We start from the raw sequence: 23,065 nt of genomic DNA on the forward strand, positions 1-23,065 counted from the left end.
TGGATCTTCAGCAGATTGCAAAGACTATGGTAGAGATCACCGCCAAGTTCAAAGATAGGGCGCTTTTGGTTCTGTTGTATGCTATAGATAAGGATATGAAGAAGATGAGGTATCATTCCATGTTAGGGATGATATCCATGAGTTTGTGAGCTTTTCGAGGTGCAAGACACTGAATGATAAGGTGGAGAAGGACCGAGAATGGGAAATTGAGTTGGAGCTTTGGATAAAGCGGAAACTAGAGCAACTTCAGGAAGCAGTGGGTCAGGCTAAGAAGCCTAAGGCCTCCGATCCTCCCAATAGGGGAGCAAGGCGGGGGCAGATCTGCCCAGGTCGGTAAGTCGTATAGTGGAGCATGTCGGGCAACAGGCTCGTCATGTTATGCTTATGGCCAACCAGGCAACATGAGCATGGATTTCCGCAAGAAGGGCTTGATTGTTTCCACTTCAACCAGACTGGTCATAAAAAGGCCGATTGTCCAAGATTGACTGGAGGAGCGGTGATGGCGCCTGCGCCCACCACAATGAGGATTATTGATGGCCTCCTAGTCAAGGCGGAAGCTCATGCGATGAAGAACCGCACATTTCAGCTGACTACAGAGGAGGCCCTAGCAGCGCCAGACGTCGTGACTGGTATGTGATCTATCCATGTTTTATTTATTTTATTGTTTATGCTTATATAGATATGATCTTGTATAAGGACCTTTTTTTTCAATGGATTGTCAGCTCATGTTCTTTTTGATTCGGGGCTACCCGATCATTTGTATCTCTTGTGCTCAGCAAGAAGTTTCGAGATGCTCTGGGGACCTTGGTTTCTCCACTCGAAGTAGAGATTGTAGATGATCGTACAGTGAGCGCTGCTAGGGTATTTCAGAGGAATATTTTGAATTTGTTCGACCAGAGGTTTCCTATTGATTTGGTTCTGATTCCTTTCAGAGGTTTGAAAGTAATCATCAAGATGGAATGGTTGGAACCTGTTAGATGCATTTTATATGCATCTTTTAGCACGATTTCCTAGGTATTTTGTCATAAAATGCTAACTAACTACCGATTCTTATTATGTATTTTGTGGTTCGTGATTATTTTGTAGAATGCCCGTGCTGCTCATGTTTGTTATGATTTTTCAGCATACTTTGGAGCACATGGATGATTACGTGAGTTTAGGATGCGTTAATCGTTGTTTTAGAGCTTAATTGGATCCTAGAATAAGGAAGTATGCTAAGGAATGATCAAGAACTACTTGGAAGGAGACATGAAGATCAAAATACATGAATATGACAACATGCGATCGCATGTTATCTCTATGCGATCACAACTTTGTCCTTGTGATCACAGGTTTGGTCGCAGGTTAGTTTCAGAGATTTTTTGTGAAAAAAAATTCACAATGATGAGAAAACCCACTTTATGTGATCGCAGGTTGGCGAAAATCTCTTGAAATAGTATCGTACTTCATTTAAAAGGCATGTGGCAAATTTTCGGTAATACATGCGATCACAGGTTGTCCCTATGTGATCGCATGCACGACGTTTTTTACAGATGGACATATAAATAGAGCTACATACTTGTCTAGTAACCCTAATTGTCGATTCGTGGCGATTCTATGGTGATTTTTAGAGGGTTTCAAGTGAAGAAAGCAGATCTAAAGGAGATGATTCAATTTCTTTTCATTGTTTAGTAAGATTTATCGTTTAGATTCAATTTTCTACTATATGTAATCCATTTTTAGGCATGTCAGGCTAAAAACTCAGATTTTAGTTTCGCAAAGACGTAACCTTTTAGTATGATTAATGTTTAGGCACTATGTTGACTGTGATATATGTTTAGTATGATTAATTATATGTTTAATTGAGCGTTTGATTTTGATTTCAATTTCTATTGGCCACTTGAATTGTTTGTGAATCATTATAGTCATCTTATTGTTTAGATCCGTAATTGTCTAGACTAATTAGTAAAAGTGACAAATATTAGATTAATTCTGAGTTTAGGGTTAACTCTAATATTAAATGATCAAACAAGTTTTAACGCCTCTGAGCCTATGAGAGGTATTAGACTTTACTGGGAAATTACATTGTGTTTAATGCAACTTTTCTTTGTTAATCAAGAGCTTGTTTAGTAAATTTGGTAAAAAGTTAGATTTAACTCCAAGAACTTATTTTGATTAAATGATTCTTGTAATAGAGGTCATTAGAGCTTGTTAATGAACTTCACTACTAGTTTAACCAAGTGCACAGTCAAATATTGTGTTAAAGGTTAATTATATGAGCAGGGGAGTCATCGTGAAACTAGAATTTCTTTCTCTTATTTGAATTTTTACTACTATTAAATTCATTTAATCTTTTATCATTTTTGAGTTTTATTAGTTTGAATTTTCAGAAATAAACACCCTCCCCCCTTTTATGTTTTGTTCGGTTGTCAAGAATTAGTTTGTGCCTTACGCAAAGAGGCGAAGACTTTAGGACGTGTCATTGAGGATCCGGCCCTGCTTACCCGTACAACCTGTTAGTGCAAAAGAGCGGTCTAATTTAATTTTTTATTTTATTAAATCATGCATGACAATGGTTTTAACATATTGGCGTCGTTGCCTGGGACAGGCTAAACACTTATAGTTTTATGCCAAGATCTTCACGTACATGTGATCTAATTTTTTATCCAAAGATTAAGAAGACTGCTAGGAAGCTAAAAAAGGTGGAAAAACTTCAGAAGTAACAAGCAGGAACCGCAGCCTCCTCCTCCCACCCCTTCTCTAACATTATAAAACACCCACACCACAAGGCACTCCCTTGTGGAACGAATCTGAAGCCTCCTTTCAACATTTTCCAAAAGTACCACCTACTTCATCCATTAATAGCCCGTTCAAAACATACTCATCATCATCTTCAGACAAACCAGAACTCACAGATTCTTCTGAAACCAAAACATTGTCCATCATTAGCGAAAACGGAAACGATGCTGAAAAGACTCTCCGTGAATGCGAAACACAAGAGGTTACCCAGCAACCTTTGTGTATCACCTTTATAGAAGCTTAGAACTTTGAGCTCAAATCTGGTTTAATCCATCTGTTGGCCCCGTTTCGAGGCCTTGAGAATGAAGACCCTCACAAATTTCTCAAGGAATTCCATCTCGTCTGTTCTGCAATGAAACCCCATGCAGTTACTGAAGACCAGATTAAACTAAGGGCGTTTCCTTTTTCTGTTCAAGATAAAGCAAATGAGTGGTTATATGACCTCCTGTTTAGTTCAATAACAAGCTGGAATGAACTCGCCAAAATTTTTCTAGAGAAATATTTTCCTGAGGCGAAAGTGTCAAACCTGTGCAGAGAGATTCTCAGTATTAAGCAACGCAAAAGAGAGGCTCTCCACACTTATTGGGAGCGGTTTAAAAAGCTGCTAGTCCAATGCCCTTAACATGGCATTAGTGATAATCAGCTATACAAGTGTTTCTGCAAAGGCTTGATACCCATGGAGAGGCAACTTATAAATGCATCAAGTGGAGGGTTAATTTTAGGTATGACACCAACAGAGATCCGGAAATTGATTGAAAAACTAGCAAATGAAGCTATGAATTTAGCAACTAAAGAAGAATTGTACCTGGACCAGCCAAGAGGAGTCAAAGAAAAAAGTAACGCCCACCTAGAATCCCAGATTTCAGAAGTGACAAAGGTTGTCCTTTTATTGACAAAAGAAAAAGGTATTGAAGCAAAAGTCAAACCTTGCGGGATCTGCTGCAAAACCGGTCACCCAACTAATGTGTGCACACTACTTTAAGAAGATAATGAATATGTGCAAGCTATGGGAGGATTTCAGCAAAGGCCATTTGATCAACATTGCAACAACCAAGCTTGGGGAGGACCTCAAAACAACAATTTTCAGCCAAGACCTCAACAGAACTTTCAACAAAGAAACCAATACCAAGCTCCACCTAGATTTCAGCAACCTTTCCAGCAAAATCAGCATCAAATCAACTTTTAGCAACCATTTGTTCAGTCACAAGCTAGTAGTTCCATCATGTCTTTGGAAGACATTGTTAAAAGTGTTGCTACCAGTACCCAAGCTTTCCAGAATGAAACAAAGTCTAACATTAAAAATCTGGAGTAGTAGGTACCACAACTCGCGAATTCTATGAGCAAACTGGAAGCACAAATGCAAGGAAAATTCCCATTTCAGACTAAGAAAAACCCGAAGCACAATTCTTATGTTGTCACTCTAGGAAGTGGTAAAAAATACAAAGGACTAGGTCAGCAAGAAGATGAGGAAGAAGAGATCATGATTGAGCAAGAATATGAGGCAACTGAAGAGGTGCAGAAAAAAGATACACCTACTGAAGCTTAGGTAAAGATTACTCCTCCTCCTTTTCCCTCAATGCTGAAAAACACGAAAAAAGAATAAGAAGACAAATATATTATGGATTTCTTCAGAAAGGTTGAGGTAAATATTCCCCTTCTTGATGCCATTGAACAACTACCCCTCCATGCTAAAAGTTTTAAAGAGTTATGTACTTCAAAAATAAAATTAAAAGAAAACGAAATAATTAAAGTATGCGATAATGTTTCAGCTGTTTTACAAAAAAGGTTACCCCCAAAGTGTAAGGATCCAGGAGTATTTACTGTTCCTTGCAAGTTGGGGAACCTTTTAGTTCCATGAGCTATGTTGGACTTTGGAGCTTCTATAAATGTTTTTCTGTACTCACTTTTGAAAACTTTCAGGGTAGGGCCTTTAAAAAGAATAGGATTCATCATTCAGTTAGCCGATCGTTCTCTGGTGCACCCAAAAGGTGTGCTAGAAGATGATTTGGTTCAAGTGAATGAACTTATTTTTCCAGCTGATTTCTATGTTTTAGATATGGGAGGTGACGACTCACCAAATTCAAGTTCCATTCTTTTGGGGAGACCATTTTTAAAAACTGCTAGAACCAAAATAGATGTTTATGACGGTACCCTTTCCATGGAATTTCATGGTGAAGTTATCAAGTTTAATATCTATGATGCCATGCATTATCGTGATGATGTTTCAACCCTTAATTTCATTAATGTAATTCAACCATTATTTTTCAAATATTTTGAGATTGCTAACCTTGAGTCACTAGCATTAGTGCTCCATAGAAATTTGTCTATTAATGCAGCTCAGGTTTTATCAGAAAATTATGTGGTTGACAGAGAAGTTCAAGAGATGACAACTCATATAGACCAGCAGAGAAAGTTGAGGTATGGTGCCAAACTCTTAAATTACCAGTTTCTAACTCCAAAGTTTTTCCTTCTATAGTGCAAGCCCCCAGCTTGGAGATGAAGACACTTCCAGAAAACCTGAAATATGCATACCTTGGAAAAAAAACACTACCAGTCATCATATCCAACAAGTTGTCAGAAAAAGAAGAGTCAGAACTGATCAGAATTTTGAAGGAGTATAAAAGCGTGATTGGGTGGACTATTTTAGACATCAAAGGACTCAGCCCATCTCTCTACATGCATAAAATTTTGATAGAAGAACATTATAAGCTATCACAGGAAGCCTAGCGCAGATTAAACCCACCAATGATGGAGGTGGTTAAAAAAGAAGTTATGAAGTTATTTGATGTTAGGATTATATACCTAATATCTGACAGAAAATGGGTTAGCCCACTTCAAGTTGTACCCAAGAAGGTTGGGGTGACAGTGGTAGACAACAAAAAAGGCGAGATGGTTTCAACTCGGTTCAGAATAGATGTCGCGTTTGTATCGATTACAAAAAATTAAACGCAGCCACCCGAAAAGATAATTTTCCTCTCCCATTCATAGATAAGATATTGAGAGGCTTGCTGGAGAATGCCATTACAGCTGTTTGGATGGATTCTCAGGTTTCCATCAGATTCTAGTTGCTTCAGAAGACCAGGAGAAAACAACCTTCACCTACCTATTCGGGACATTCACGTATAGGTGTATGCCCTTCGTACTTTGCAACGCATCCGCTACCTTTCAAAGGTGTATGGTTAGTATATTTTTGAAATATGTCGAGAATATCATAGAAGTCTTCACGGATGATTTTACCGTCTATGGAGACTCCTTTGGTATTTGTTTGAGAAACCTCAAAAAAATTTTGCAAAGATGTATTGAAATAGACTTTGTCTTCAATTTTGAAAAATGTCACTTTATGGTTAACCAAGGTATGATTCTTGGTCATATTGTGTCAAAAAGAGGCTTGGAAGTCAACAAAGCAAAAATAAATGTTATAAAAAGCTTAAAAACAAAGGATATTTGACAAATTGGACAGATTATAAGTGACAAGACATCGTACCTATATTCCTAAATGGACCATTTAGCTGACAACGAACAAGGATATTGTTGTTCACTTAAATTAAGCAGTGAGATCTACAAACAACCAATTAAATGGTTTAATTTTAGATACACTAGAACATGTTCCCCACTTCCTGACATACCCGGTAATCAAGAACTTCCAAAGATCTTCTTACCTTAGGAGAGTACTCAATCATTAAGAAAGAAGTCAGATATAGATTGTGACAACCTGAAATTTCCATTTTGTACGAACATATCTATTCAATAGAAGCTAGTCCAGTTTCAGTGATTTTCAGACTTTTCCGAATAAGTTTGTGTACATTAGGGCTTACGTTTAAGGAGATATCAGGAGAGTGGATGCTCCTGGGTTTGTGAAACTTTAGCATTTCAAAACTTCATAATGTTATAGTCCATTTCCGGAATAAAAATATTTTTGCCAAAATATTTCAGGACTATAAATAGAATTCTGAACTAAATTATTCATTATTCACATTTCCAACTAGAGAAAAGCCAATTTCTCTCTCACGGATCTTCGGGTTTTCATCCCAAATCGTGAGTCTACTTTCCTAGTTGTGTTTTAATGCTTGTTATATGCTTAATAACATTGTTTGCATGTCAAATATGTAAGATCCAGGAGTTTACCGCCCAAGAACGTTCTTGGGGAGTAAACTCCAAAACAAAGTCTAAGAGCCACCTAGTCCCATTTCCTTGTTAGATAACTAGTTAAGGCCATTATGTATGAACATTTGAGGCTAAAACACAATCAAGATCACCTAGTTTTAGGAGTTTACGGCCCAAGAGTTTTCTTGGACCGTAAACACCTTTTTCAAGGGCTTAAAGTGCCCTAAACACCCCCTTAAGGCTTTAGACTTTAAACCTCTATTACTTATAGCTTGAATAAGGAGTAAATCACATCAAAGTCATCCATAAAGGGGATTTTACAGCCAAGAAATACTCTTGGGCCGTAAACTCCAAGTAAAGGCATCAAAGTGTGCCTAAAGTCCCCTTTAGCCTTAAACAAAAATCTAGAATTTATCCTTTGTGTGCAAGAGGCTTAAATGAATTAAACCACCCACCCCATAGGAGTTTACGGCTGTAAACTCCAGGGGATATGGTCTTTAGGCCGTAAACTCCTCAAAGGAGCATTCTAAGGCCCTAAACTACCTAAAGGATTAAACCACCAATGCTAGGCTTATTCTAGAAATCATTTAACACTTTAAAACACCCAAAGCCACCAAGTCAAGAGTTCACGGCCGTAAACTCAAGGGTTTATGACCGTAAACTCCAAGGGTGGGGTTTGTTGGGTGGTAAACTCATATACAAGGTCATTTGGGGCATTAAACCCCTTTAGCCTTGTCCCGTAGCAACTTAGATGCAACCATTAGGACCTATAACACTTATACCAAGTGTTTACATGTTCCTGAGTGTCCCAAATTATTTCATTAAGTTATTATTTGGCTAATTAGTTATATATATATGCTTATTATATGATAAATAGGCTCGTGCGTGTGAACAAGTCTCCGTTTGCCACCTAGCACGGCATCTGACACTACAATCCAATCCACTCACCACAAGTGAGTTCATACCCCTTAAATTAACCTTTGAAATACTTTTAAATGTTTTAAATACTTTATGGGGGGATACAAGTTCAATGCTTATAGTTATTGAAATCAATCACATGTGATTGCATTAATCACATGTGATTAATAACTAGAAAACCGATGATTTTATCACTGTTCAAACTGTTTATCAAACTGCTTTACTTCAAAATGTTTACAAACTCTTTTACTTACCAAATACTTTTATTTAAACTTTTTTATACTTCTTATAAATTGCATGCGCATATATGCATAGATATATAAGCAATGTTTAAAGGGCTTAGGAAGGTCATCCGCCCTATTTCCTTTTTCTCGATTTGGATGTGGTCTGGTGGGATTTCGGGTGACCATCCGAAGGTCGTTTCAATATTAGTTATATATCAAATATACATATATAGACATAAAGTACTTCCATATTCATGCGTACTATACACATCACTAGTAAGTTACCATCGGGGTAACACAAGATCATACTACTACAATTGCTAGATCAATGAGTCAGTTCATTCATGAGTCTATACATTACATTACTATGAGAACATATACAACTATACTAGAAAGAGAACATATACAACTATACTAGGATGAGAACATATACAGCTATACTAGAAAGAGAACACATACAACTATACCAGGAGGAGAACATATATAACTATACTAGAACGAGAAATATTACATATACAAGAATACGATAACAATTATGATCCACTGGATCGGAGCATGCCTTAAATGTCATGGCCCGAGTTGTAGCCAGAATTCTCTTGGAGGGAGAGCTTGAGTTTGCGTATAGATCTATACTGGATTGACTATCCTACACCTTGCTACTAGCTACAGCCGGACCTGCAGGTCTGCGGGTGCCAAACGTCATTACGTTATTACGACCATTCGTATATCGTTGTTACCAGTCGATAGTATGGTGCAATTATCACATTATACCTTAATATAAATCCGGTTTAAGGTAGTTAGTACAGCAGTAGTTCCTATAATACAAAACTACAGTACTACAATGATTTACCCATTACATATTTTTAGTGATAACCTCACTTAAACATTAATGTACAAACTATATTTGTTAAATGATAGTTACACTTGGGAAATTACACACTTTTACAACAAATGAGCATACAAAACAGTTAAGCCTTGGTAGAAGGCTACTTTAATAGAAAATATAGGTTTTTCTAAGAGATTCAAACTTTTACAAACACTTACATACATTTTACAAACTTATACTTGAGACACGTTCAAACGTATTGATAACAAACACCGACACTAAAATACTTATGAACTCACCAGGTTAATGCTGATAAACTCTTTCAAAATAACTTGTATTCTCAGGTCATCAGTAGACAGGTACCGATGCCAGCTTTTGAGAAGATGGAGCGCCTTCAAGACTCATCATATTATTTTGATTTACATTATATTTTTGGTGTCTAAAACTGTACAGAACACGCTTGTATTATAATTATATATTTAATGCAATGGATGATGTTGTTTGCTTATTTACATTTACTGTGTTGTGATACTGTACATGACGTCCTCCGCCCCAGAACGTTTCCGCCGTTCTTGGTTTTGGGGTGTGACAGATTGGTATCAGAGCGTTGTTTATAGTGAATCAAGTATATCAACCCATAAAAGATATACTAAACTATAAATCCAATAGGGATTAAAGCACTCTGACCCAGAGTCTATACTTTAAATATTAAAATATTTAATTAAGTATACTAGTCTGCATTCTTACTAAAATCAGTGTCACAATGACAAGAACAAAAGTATTACGATTGTTAACTATCACAAGTGAGCTCGGGGATGTATGGTTAGTCCTGGGAATGGCATAGCCTGATCAACTATGCTGGTCCGAGGAGTGATTAGCATATGCCCTAGAATGGTTGTGATGTGTTAACAAGTCTAAAAACTTACCAACAATACCACAAGAAGATCAGTAGAACTTAAACTTAAAATACTATAGGTGTATTTTGTACTACTAGTTACATGTATACTATATTCTTATACCTCCCTTCTCGCGTAGATTTAAATGGCTGGATTCCATCACGGCGACCCGTACTTTCCAAATGAAGGCAATGTCGGGTGGATCGAAGAAGAGCCTGAAGATGAGCATCCAATCCCTTTGGATGATCACCTCCCAGAAGGCTTTTCTGATGGATCTGACTCAGAGCCTGAAGTCAACAACCTACCGCTAGTAGGTCAAGCCCCGAACAACAACCCCCGACCAGCTTTTCCAGGTCCTACTCCCTTGTGGGCAACCAACATGAATCGCTGGAGTGATGAACAGAGTCAACCCTTACCATAATTTGGGGACCGAAGCTTTTACAACATCAGTGAAGGTGGTTCTGCTGACCGAGCTCTGCCCGTCATTATCCACAGAATAGCTCGTAATGATGAGCAAGGTCGAGCAGCCATCGACCGGGTCATGGAGATTGATTCCAAATCAGGTGTCAACACAGTCCGCATCCGCCGTCTTGAAGAAGACATGGAACGGACCCGAAGAACCAATGAAACCCTGCAGCAACAGTTGGCTGCCTCCCGAGCTGAAGTCTTGGAACTTCGAGCCCGTCAGAGGGCTCAGGAGCGACACCTTCAAGAGGTGTTTCGTCAAGTGTCAGACCTCAGGGCTCGCCCGAGGAATTCCCATCGCCGTTAGATGATGTCTAGTACATCTCTGTCTTTTGGTTAAGGGATAGCCTTTAACATCTGTGCTCTAAGTAGCACTTGTCTGTAAAATATTCCTAACTTTCAGTACTCTAATTAGGAATCTAAGAACTGTCAAACTTTTCTATATGGTATGATGTAAGACCTACTGTTAGGTCGATTTTCCCTGAACTTATTACATCAGTAATACCAGTATTATTGACATCTATAGAATCTGTGGGAAATATCTATACAATTGTGTTTCCTACTAATATTCTTTGTTGTGATCTCCCACACTCATTCAACTGTTGGACTATGGTTAGTTAGTCCATGTGTCACTCTCACGTTGCTTACAAATTGATTCTTACCATTTTCTTATCTTTATAAACTTATAGCTGAAAGATGCCACCTCGCAAATCTCCTAGGAAAAACCCTGCACCTCCACCGCCTCCGAGCATCGATATTGCAGCCCTGAATGCTGCCGTAGCTGCAGCAATGGCAACTGCCATGGCTCAGTATCGGTTGAAACCCCTGTGCGCTCGAGAGAGTGCTCCTACAAGGATTTCACAAATTGCAAGCCGAAGGCTTTCTATGGCACCGGCGGAGTCAATGCCCTCTCGCAATGGTTCGAGAAGACTGAATCAGTCTTCGAAATCTGTTCATGCCCTGCGGCGAGCAAAGTCAAATATGTCGCATGAACCTTTGAAGGAAAGGCCCTGACATGGTGGAACGACCATGTTAAGGCACTAACCCTCGTCGTAGCCAACGACCTGGGCTGGGAAACGATGAAAGACCTCATGATGGAGGAATACTGCCCGAGGGGCGAAGTCCAGAACTGGAGTAGGAACTTTGGAACCTGACTATGAAGGGCACCAACGTGGTCGCTTATACTGCCCGATTCAGCGAACTGGTGGCCCTCTGCCCCAATATGGTTCCCACTGAGGGGAAAAAGATCGAGAGGTACATATGGGGGCTAGTGCCTCCATATCAGGGGAATGTCCTAGCATCAAACCCTGCTACCTTCGACAGTGCCAAGCGATTGGCACAACGACTCATTGACCATGGAGTCAAAACCCCTGCAACAACAACCACCCTAACCATCCCGGAACCCTCCAAACCCGCTGACACTAAGCGGAAATTCTGGGATGAAAAGAAGAAGTAGCAAGCTGCCAGAAAGTAGAAAATTGTGGCAGTGCATGCCGCAGTAACCCCTGCTACTGTTACTGCTCCGGGGAAATAGTATGCTGGAAGTTTGCCTAAGTGCAACAAATGCAACTTCCACCACAACGGCCCCTGCCGTGAAATGCAGTGCTTTAACTGCAACAGGAAGGGACACACCGTCCGTTTCTATAAGTTCCCGGCACAACCGATCACCCAGGTCCCTGGCTCTGGCGCGAGCCCGACTTGCTATGGATGTGGCAAAGCAGGCCACTATAAGAGGGACTGCCCCAAAGCAAAGAATGCAGGTGGAGCAGGGAGGGTACTAGCTATAGGCCATGGGGAAGCAGTTGCTGACCCGAAAGTGGTGACTGGTACGTTCCTCCTCGATAACTCCTATGTATGCATTCTGTTTGATAGTGGAGCGGAGCGAAGCTTTGTAAACCGTAAATTTGCTCGCATGCTTAAACAACCACTACACGCACTCAAAGAACTATTCACAGTAGAAATGGCTAATGGAAAACTGAAAGTACGAGTAGCATATACTTAGGTTGTACCCTAACTCTAGATAACCATTCATTCCCAATCGACCTCCTGCCGGTCTCAATAAAAAGCTTCGTCGTTATCATCGGCATGGATTGGTTAAGTCTTCATCGCGCCGATATCATGTGCTTCGAGAAAGCAGTCCGGTTAAACCTCCCATCTAACAAAACTCTTATAGTCTACGGCGACAAACCTGGTGCAAGTCTTCGTATTATATCAAGTATTCAAGCACAGAAGTATCTACATAAAGAATACCATGCATTCCTTGCTCACGTCGTCGACATGAGCCTCGAAACAAAAGAACTAAAGAACATCCCAGTAGTGAGCGACTTCCCCGACATTTTCCCCGAAGAGCTACCTGGATTACCTCCGCAACGACAGGTCGAGTTCAAAATCGACTTAGTCCCAGGAGCTACCCCAGTAGCCAAGTCGCCGTACCGCTTAGCACCAGCTGAGATGCAGGAACTCTCTGGTCAACTTAACGAACTGCTCAGTAAGGGCTTTATAAGGCCGAGTTTCTCACCTTGGGGAGCACCGGTTTTGTTCGTTAAGAAGAAAGACGGATCATTCCGTATGTGTATCGACTGCAGAGAACTCAACAAACTGACGGTCAAGAATCGTTCTCCTCTACCTCGCATAGACGATCTATTTGACCAACTGCAAGGGGCGAACTATTTTTCCAAAATTGATCTGAGGTCCGGATATCACCAGTTACGAGTACTAGAGGAGGATGTGCCGAAGACAGCCTTCCGAACTCGTTACGGACATTACGAGTTCGTGGTGATGCCATTCGGATTGACCAATGCGCCTGCAGTCTTCATGGATCTGATGAATAGAGTATGCCGACCTTACTTGGATCAGTTCGTCATCGTTTTCATTGACGACATCCTGATCTACTCCCGAAGTAAGGAAGAGCATGGCGATCACCTGCGACAAGTTCTAGGGACATTACGAAAGGAGAAACTTCATGTGAAGTTCTCGAAATGTGAATTTTGGATCCGAAGAGTCGAATTCTTAGGACACGTGGTGAGCGAAGAGGGAATCCACGTGGACCCATCCAAAATTAAAGACATTGAGAACTGGTCAGCACCGAAGACGCCTACTGAAATTCGTCAATTTCTAGGTGTCGCTGGCTACTACCACAGATTCATACAGAACTTCTCCCGAATAGCGAAACCTCTTACAACCTTCACCCAGAAAGGCGTGGCCTTTGACTGGGAAGAGAAACAAGAAAGAGCGTTCCAAACGCTCAAACGAGCCTTGTGCACCGCGCCAATACTATCCCTCCCCGAAGGGATAGAAGACTTCGTAGTCTATTGCGATGCATCGAATCAAGGGCTCGGGTGTGTTCTGATGCAGCGAGGTAAGGTTATCCCCTATGCCTCGAGACAGTTGAAGATGCACGAGGTTAACTACACGACACACGATCTTCAACTGGGAGCAGTGGTGTTGGCTCTGAAGATCTAGAGACATTACTTGTACGGAACGAAAAGCACTATCTTTACCGACCACAAGACTTTGCAACACATTCTCGATCAGAAGGAGCTCAACATGAGACAACAACGGTGGGTCGAGCTACTCAGTGACTACGAATGCGATATTCGTTATCATCCGGGTAAAGCCAACGTAGTAGCAGACGCCCTAAGTCGGAAGGAATATTCTGGTCGCAAAGTCAAGTCATTATCAATAACCATCCATTCACACTTGTCTAAGCAAATTCAGGCGGCCCAACTTGAAGCCATGAAACCTGAAAATGTGACAAGTGAATCCCTTAGAGGAATGGACAAGAATTTAGAAGCCAAGGGTAACGGAGCCTTATATTTCATGAACCGGATCTGGACACCGAAACACGGTGGTTTCCGAGACTTGGTCATGACCGAGGCGCACAACACTCGGTATTCCATCCACCCAGGTTCAGATAAGATGTATCTGGATCTTAAAAAGCTATACTAGTGGCCTAATATGAAAGCAGAGATTGCTACCTTCGTAAGTAAGTGCCTTACTTGCGCAAAGGTGAAGGTCGAGTACCAGAAGCCCTCTGGTTTATTACAACAACCAGAGATTCCAGAATGGAAGTGGGAGCGGATCACTATGGATTTCATAACCAAGTTGCCCAAGACAACGGGTGGACTTGATACCATATGGGTCATCGTCGATAGATTGACCAAGTTCGCACACTTCCTGCCTAGCAAAGAAACCGACAAAATAGAGAAACTTACGAGAACATACATTAGAGAAATCGTACGGCTTCATGGTGTACCTATTTCCATTATCTCCGATAGAGATAGTAGGTTCACCTCAAGATTCTGGCAATCACTACAACATTCCTTAGGAACAAGGCTGGACATGAGCACAGCCTACCATCCACAGACCGACAGACAGAGTGAGAGGACCATCCAAACACTGGAAGACATGTTGCGAGCCTGCGTGATTGACTTTGGGAAGGCATGGGATACTCATTTACCCCTTGTCGAGTTTTCCTATAATAACAGTTATCAGACGAGCATCAAGGCTGCTCCATTTGAAGCCCTCTACGGCCGAAAGTGCAGATCCCCTATGTGCTGGGATGAGGTGGGTGATACCCAATTAGCCAGGGGGCAAGCTTCCGACAGTACAGTCACCGGTCCGAAGATCATTTGAGAAATGATAGAGAAAATCGTTCGGATTCGTGAACGATTGAAAGCCTCTAGAGACCGACAAAAGAGCTACGCTGAAAAACGAAGAAAACCTTTGGAATTTCAGGTGGGAGACCGAGTCCTTCTCAAAGTCTCACCCTGGAAGGGCTTGATACGCTTTGGAAAGCGTGGGAAGGTTAATTCGAGGTACATAGGGCCTTTCGAGATTCTTGCAAGAGTCGGCCCCGTAGCTTACAAACTCGACCTACCCGACGCACTTCGTAACGTACATTCTACATTCCACGTATCTAACTTGAAAAAGTGTCTATCCGAAGAGACTCTTGTAATCCCACTCGACGAGATCGAGATCAACGATAACCTCAACTTCGTGCAACAACCTGTAGAGATCATGGACCGTGAGGTCAAGCAGACAAAGCAAAGTCGTATCCCTATCGTGAAGGTTCGCTGGAACGCCAAGCGAGGACCGGAATTCACTTGGGAACGCGAGGATCAGATGAAACTGAAATACCCTCGTCTTTTCGCTTAATTGTTTGTAACTTCTTATTTGCTTAAATTCTAATTTCAAGACGAAATTCCTTCTAACGAGGGGATGATGTGACAACCCGAAATTTCCATTTTGTACGAACATATCTATTCAATAGAAGCTAGTCCAGTTTCAGTGATTTTCAGACTTTTCCGAATAAGTTTGTGTACATTAGGGCTTACGTTTAAGGAGATATCAGGAGAGTGGATGCTCCTGGGTTTGTGAAACTTTAGCATTTCAAAACTTCATAATGTTATAGTCCATTTCCGGAATAAAAATATTTTTGCCAAAATATTTCAGGACTATAAATAGAATTCTGAACTAAATTATTCATTATTCACATTTCCAACTAGAGAAAAGCCAATTTCTCTCTCACGGATCTTCGGGTTTTCATCCCAAATTGTGAGTCTACTTTCCTAGTTGTGTTTTAATGCTTGTTATATGCTTAATAACATTGTTTGCATGTCAAATATGTAAGATCCGGGAGTTTACCGCCCAAGAACGTTCTTGGGGAGTAAACTCCAAAACAAAGTCTAAGAGCCACCTAGTCCCATTTCCTTGTTAGATAACTAGTTAAGGCCATTATGTATGAACATTTGAGGCTAAAACACAATCAAGATCACCTAGTTTTAGGAGTTTACGGCCCAAGAGTTTTCTTGGACCGTAAACACCTTTTTCAAGGGCTTAAAGTGCCCTAAACACCCCCTTAAGGCTTTAGACTTTAAACCTCTATTACTTATAGCTTGAATGAGGAGTAAATCACATCAAAGTCATCCATCAAGGGGATTTTACAGCCAAGAAATACTCTTGGGCCGTAAACTCCAAGTAAAGGCATCAAAGTGTGCCTAAAGTCCCCTTTAGCCTTAAACAAAAATCTAGAATTTACCCTTTGTGTGCAAGAGGCTTAAATGAATTAAACCACCCACCCCATAGGAGTTTACGGCTGTAAACTCTAGGGGATATGGTCTTTAGGCCGTAAACTCCTCAAAGGAGCATTCTAAGGCCCTAAACTACCTAAAGGATTAAACCACCAATGCTAGGCTTATTCTAGAAATCATTTAACACTTTAAAACACCCAAAACCACCAAGTCAAGAGTTCACGGCCGTAAACTCAAGGGTTTATGACCGTAAACTCCAAGGGTGGGGTTTGTTGGGTGGTAAACTCATATACAAGGTCATTTGGGGCATTAAACCCCTTTAGCCTTGTCCCGTAGCAACTTAGATGCAACCATTAGGACCTATAACACTTATACCAAGTGTTTACATGTTCCTGAGTGTCCCAACTTATTTCATAAAGTTATTATTTGGCTAATTAGTTATATATATGCTTATTATATGATAACTAGGCTCGTGCATGTGAACAAGTCTCCGTTTGCCACCTAGCACGGCATCTGACACTACAATCCAATCCACTCACCACAAGTGAGTTCATACCCCTTAAATTAACCTTTGAAATACTTTTAAATGTTTTAAATACTTTATGGGGGGATACAAGTTCAATGCTTATAGTTATTGAAATCAATCACATGTGATTGCATTAATCACATGTGATTAATAACTAGAAAACCGATGATTTTATCACTGTTCAAACTGTTTATCAAACTGCTTTACTTCAAAATGTTTACAAACTCTTTTACTTACCAAATACTTTTATTTAAACTTTGTTATACTTCTTATAAATTGCATGCCCATATATGTATAGATATATAAGCAATGTTTAAAGGGCTTAGGAAGGCCATTCGCCCTATTTCCTTTTTCTCGATTTGGATGTGGTCTGGTGGGATTTCGGGTGACCATCCGAAGGTCGTTTCAATATTAGTTATATATCAAATATACATATATAGACATAAAAGTACTTCCATATTCATGCGTACTATACACATCACTAGTAAGTTACTATCGGGGTAACACAGGATCATACTACTACAATTGCTAGATCAATGAGTCAGTTCATTCATGAGTCTATACATTACATTACTATGAGAACATATACAACTATACTAGAAAGAGAACATATACAACTATACTAGGATGGGAACATATACAACTATACTAGAAAGAGAACATATACAACTATACTAGAAAGAGAACATATACAACTATACTAGAACGACAAACATTACATATACAAGAATACGATAACAATTGTGATCCACTGGATCGGAGCATGCCTTACATGTCATGGCCCGAGTTGTAGCCAGAATTCTCTTGGAGGGAAAGCGTGAGTTTGCGTATAGATCTATACTGGATTGACTATCCTACACCTTGCTGCTAGCTACAGCCGGACCTGCAGGTCTGCGGGTGCCAAACGTCATTCCGTTATTACGACCATTCGTATGTCGTTGTTACCAGTCGATAGTATGGTGCAATTATCACACTATACCTTAATATAAATTCGGTTTAAGGTAGTTAGTACAGTAGTAGTTCCTATAATACAAAACTACAGTACTACAATGATTTACCCATTACATATTTTTAGTGATAACCTCACTTAAACATTAATGTACAAACTATATTTGTTAAATGAGAGTTACACTTGGGAAATTACACACTTTTACAACAAACGAGCATACAAAACAGTTAAGCCTTGGTAGAAGGCTACTTTAATAGAAAATATAGGTTTTTTGAGAGATTCAAACTTTTACAAACACTTACATACATTTTACAAACTTATACTTGAGACACGTTCAAACGTTTTGATAACAAACACCGACACTAAAATACTTATGAACTCACCAGCTTAATGCTGATAAACTCTTTCAAAATAACTTGTATTCTCAGGTCATCAGTAGACAGGTACCGATGCTAGCTTTTGAGAAGATGGAGCGCCTTCAAGACTCATCATATTATTTTGATTTACATTATATTTTTGGTGTCTAAAACTGTACAGAACACGCTTGTATTATAATTATATATTTAATGCAATGGATGATGTTGTTTGCTTATCTACATTTACTGTGTTGTGATACTGTATCTAACGTCCTCCGCCCTAGAATGTTTCCGCCGTTCTTGGTTTTGGGGTGTGACATAGATGCGCATATGTTGTGTCCAGTTCGGATGTTTTCTAATCACGTAGAGGGAACAACGTATGACTAACATAGATAGAAGGTTAGAGAGATAGTAGGGTGCATATGTTGTGTCCCAGGTCGGATCTTCTGATCATACTGAGGGGACAACATATGGCTAACATATAGAAATAATTTCATAGATAAGGATATCCATAGAGATAGAGTTGCATATGTTGCATTCCAGGTCAGATATGTTCCAATGACTTAGAGGATGCAACATATGACTGATAGATAGAAAGCAAGAAAACAATTTCCTACATACCTACTTTATCGGAACCCCCTAGTCGCCCTATTAGTACTGAAATTAAGGACATAAGTCCATACATCGAGGAAATGTTGAGCCACAGTTCTAGATACATATGACTTTTAGTGTATCCTACAAGTTCCCATGTTTATCTCACTGCTCAATCTACCCAAGCGTCATATTGTTAGTCCAAATGAAACTATCTAAGTCCATACAATTAATTCCTTTCATTTGTCAATCTAAGTCTAGTGATTTTGAATCCTTCGTGCCTACTAGCACAATGAGCACAGAGTCTAAACAATTTGGCTTTAGTGCGTTACATGAATTTTAGATTTCCCTTTAGCACTACACTTCATATCACTTCCCAAATGATACCTACAAACAAAAACTATAAGAAAATAAAAGATTGTCTTCAGCACGAATCATTTTAAGAAAAACTCAGGAGTATCAGGAAGAAAACTCAAACCATAATTCACCAATCAAAATTGCAACGAATTTATATGAGAGCAGCACGCATAATTCAATCTCAGAACAGATCCGAAAATTCTTCACATCGTTAAGCATGAACCCCATTTGTGATCCTTTCCTTTCTTCCCTTCCTTCAAAGGGCACATACTCTCAAACAAAGTTCTGAATGTTGTACAGTTGAGAGATGTCCCCTATCATGTTCCTGGAATAGTCACTACCAACAAACCGAAGTATGATGATATGCCTCAGCGGGATCAGTTGGTCTTTGGAACCCAGTCCATTTTGAAACTGGGTCGACCTTACTGATCCTTGCTAGGTACTCTCTCCCATGACATGTCCTGCTTATCACAAACAGAAGATGAAGACATATTATTAAAAGATTTGGGAGATTGAACCTTTGATACCCATTTGTAGTTGGGTTTAATCCATTTCTTGTTCTTTCAGATGAATGCCTTAACACTTGCTTTTGAATTTCAAACGGACTGCTGAGATAGCTTTGACCTAACCGATCTTGGTTTCATAGGAGAATCTCTTGAACTTGGCTTCTTGGTTGACATTCCCTTCTTGTTCTTGGGAGTTGGATTCTTGGCCTTTTTGGAATTCTAGTCACCATTGTTTAAATGTGACCTTGAATGATTTCTTTTGAAAGAGCTCCCTCTTGTCGCATTCTTCCAACCTTGTGCATAGTAGGGAACGTATGTGCAATTTGGACAATTTCTTGTAATGTGTTCAAGTGTTCCCTAGTGAAAACATGTCTTCTTATTCACGTAGGAATTGTTTCTTCTTGCCCTTGGTGGTGTGCCCTTGCCTAGTCTCTGATTGTTCCGACAAACACACTTGCAGCAGGCATTTTGTTTCGCTTGTTTTGGTGGCCTGTATTTACCAACAACAGGTTTAGAAGTAAATGAGTTAGTAGCAACAGATTTAAAGTTCAAGGAGACATTGGTTTGTTCAATAGTGTCCTCCTTGTTCTCATCTTCCGCTACTTTACCTACACAAGATGTACATCATTAAAAAAGTTCACCTTAATATTCTCAGTTGGCCCAGATTGTTCAGTACTAACTGAAGCTTATTCAAGGAGTGGGCCAAATAGAGGAGGAACTTCTTCCTTATTGGTCTCAAGGGGTGGGTTATAATTGTCATTGAAGGGAGGTGGTACACTGTGATACCCTAGACCCTTGGTTTGATTATCTTTAAATGTTAATTTTTTTCTATCATGGATGCAACTACCTCACTTGACACATCAAAATTCTAAAAATTAAATTCAACATCTTTATATTTAGCTTTTAATGCATCAAGTTCGACATTTAAGTTGGCAAGTTGTTCCTTAGCATAATCATAATTCACACATTTATTATTGTATTCTTCCTGAAGTTTCATAAAGTCCTTAGTCATGGCCTCTAATTGTTCTCTTAAGGGTTTATGGCCTTTCCTAAGGGTATATCCTTCATACTTGAGGTCCTCATTTTCTCTAGTCAATAAATCAATTTGTTCGCGAAGAAATTTAAGCTTAGTTTCACAAGATTGAGAACATGAAACTTCATTGACTGGAATGTTTGCGGAACTTATTGTTACCAAAAATGCCCTTTGACTATAAACCTCAAAAGTCAACCTTCAAAGTCAAGTTTAAAAAGTCAAACTTAAAACTCAAACGAAAAGCTAAAAGTGAAAATTTGAAGGTTAAAGGAGAAAGTCAAAGGTCAAACTTGAAAGTCAAAGTAAATTTTTAAGGTCAAAAGTCAAATTAGGAAGTCAAAAATAAAAAATCAAAGTTTTGGGTAGAAAATGGAATTTTAAAATTTCAAAAATTTAGTTTTGGGCTAAAATTGTCAAAATTCTGAAACTAGGATCAAAACAGCGAGACTACTTGAACTAAAACTGAAAGATGTTAAACATCTGGCATGCTAGATCGACTAGTAAGGGTGTGGGTTGCGTGTGTGAGAGAGTCGTGCTCGAATCTTCTTCCACCCGAAATTTTTGAATATTTGCTTATGACCGCCTGCGAACCGAACACATGCGCAATACTCCTCGGACAGTACACGTGATTTCGACTGTAAATGCTTCGGCTGTACACGCGAGGTTGTGAACTGCTAAACCGCAAATGGTTACCGGCTACAAACTCTTCGGGTCGCAAACTTGGACACACTCCTCCGGCTATAAACACGTCGGACTGCAAACTCGGACACACTCCTCCGGTTGTAAACGCTTCAGACCGCAAAATCGGACATGCTCCTCCGGCTGTAAACGCTTTGGATTGCAAACTCAGACACGCTCCTCCGGCAGTAAACACTTCAGATTAGACCCTCGCCCTCGCAAAATCTCTAAGAAAAACACGATTTTTCACATTTTTTCTCCAAAACTCGATGAAAAAGTCGTTTTTATGAAAACACGAAGAACAAACCCCCAATATTTTGTCAAAAACTATCCATAAATGTAAAATCCTTCAAGAAAAAGTGCAAAAATGCTCCAGATCTTTCCAAAGAGATTGATACAATCCAAGCTCTGATACCAACTGTATGTCTAAAATTTTGCTTAATGTATCAATCCGATCCACTTGATGGTGCAGAATCCCAACCAAGCGGATGATGCAAGATCAAATGGAGAAGAAGAAGAAGAAGAAGAAGAAGAAGAAGAAGTATCTATGATGTATTGATGATAAGATTGATGCTCCAACACAAGATTCACATACACACACTTCTTCTCTCTACTTTCTCTCTCTAGAACACCTTGATTTACACACAAACTTGACTGTAAACTCGTCTTTTTTATCTGGCATCTACTAACACTATTTATAAGGAACAGTAACCGTAAACACGTTTACAAGCGTAAACCCAAGGCTGTTTTCGGTCCTAGACAAAAAACTAAAATTGCATAGAAAAGTAAAGTATAAACCATATTTTAGACCCAAAAATTCCTCTTTTGAGTTCATAAATCATCTCTTGGGAGTTTGGGCAACTCCAGAGGTTAGGAAGGATAGGTCTGAGGTCCTTTACCTTGGTTATGTCATAAAAATGCAAGCTTGACTGTTTCTATGGCTCCATGCATGAGTTAAGACCCTTGGAAAGGTCTTAATGGGTTAAGATAAGTTTTTGGGAACACTTATCACATGCAAAGGCATAAAGTTGCCAACATTATGCCTTAGGACTCTTTAATCGACCTAGATTTGAAATTGGAACATATAGTCTTCATGTATTAGGCAATTAATGGAGGATGTGATTTATCCATTTGTACACATGGTGTACCAACCTGTACATTGCGTATACAGCCAAGGAAACCAGTATGCTTAGCGTAACCTAATGTACGCCAGGCGTACACTCAGTTGTGAGAGTTTGGCTTCGGTGGACTTTTTGGGCCAATTGGACTTTACTTAGATTTAGTCCTGGACCGTTTGGAGAAGTGGGGCCTGGAGAATTGCTTTGGGATATTGATGTCATGTATGGACTTTATTGGCCCATGTGGCCTATTATAGATTTAGACTTTATCCCTAGGCCCATTAATGAAGGAAAGACCATTGGGCCCTCGTGGAGGGATTTGGAATTAGGATTGCGGGCCTTTTTGGCTAGGTTGTGTTATAATGCTAATTTCAGTTATTTTTATAATTGTTCAGTGTGATATTTTGGACCAGTAGTCGAGCAGCTATTATTCAATAGATTTAGGTGATTCTTCTCACTACACTCATAGGTCGAAGGCACCAAGGTTGACCCATTAATTGCTATATGTTTTGTAGTAATTGAGTATGCAATGGTTTTGCTAATTGGTGTATGTGTTGACTTATATGAATACCATGGGGGAGCCTATGGCACTTAGCAAAACCATGGGGGAGCCCACGACCCATGGCTACAAGACCATGGGGGTAGCCTATGGCATTCCAAATGAAGACCATGGAGGCAGTCCATGGAAAACTTATATATATATATATA

The sequence above is a fragment of the Lactuca sativa genome, chromosome 3, assembly GCF_002870075.4.
Source record: "Lactuca sativa cultivar Salinas chromosome 3, Lsat_Salinas_v11, whole genome shotgun sequence".
Classification (NCBI taxonomy): domain Eukaryota; kingdom Viridiplantae; phylum Streptophyta; class Magnoliopsida; order Asterales; family Asteraceae; genus Lactuca; species Lactuca sativa.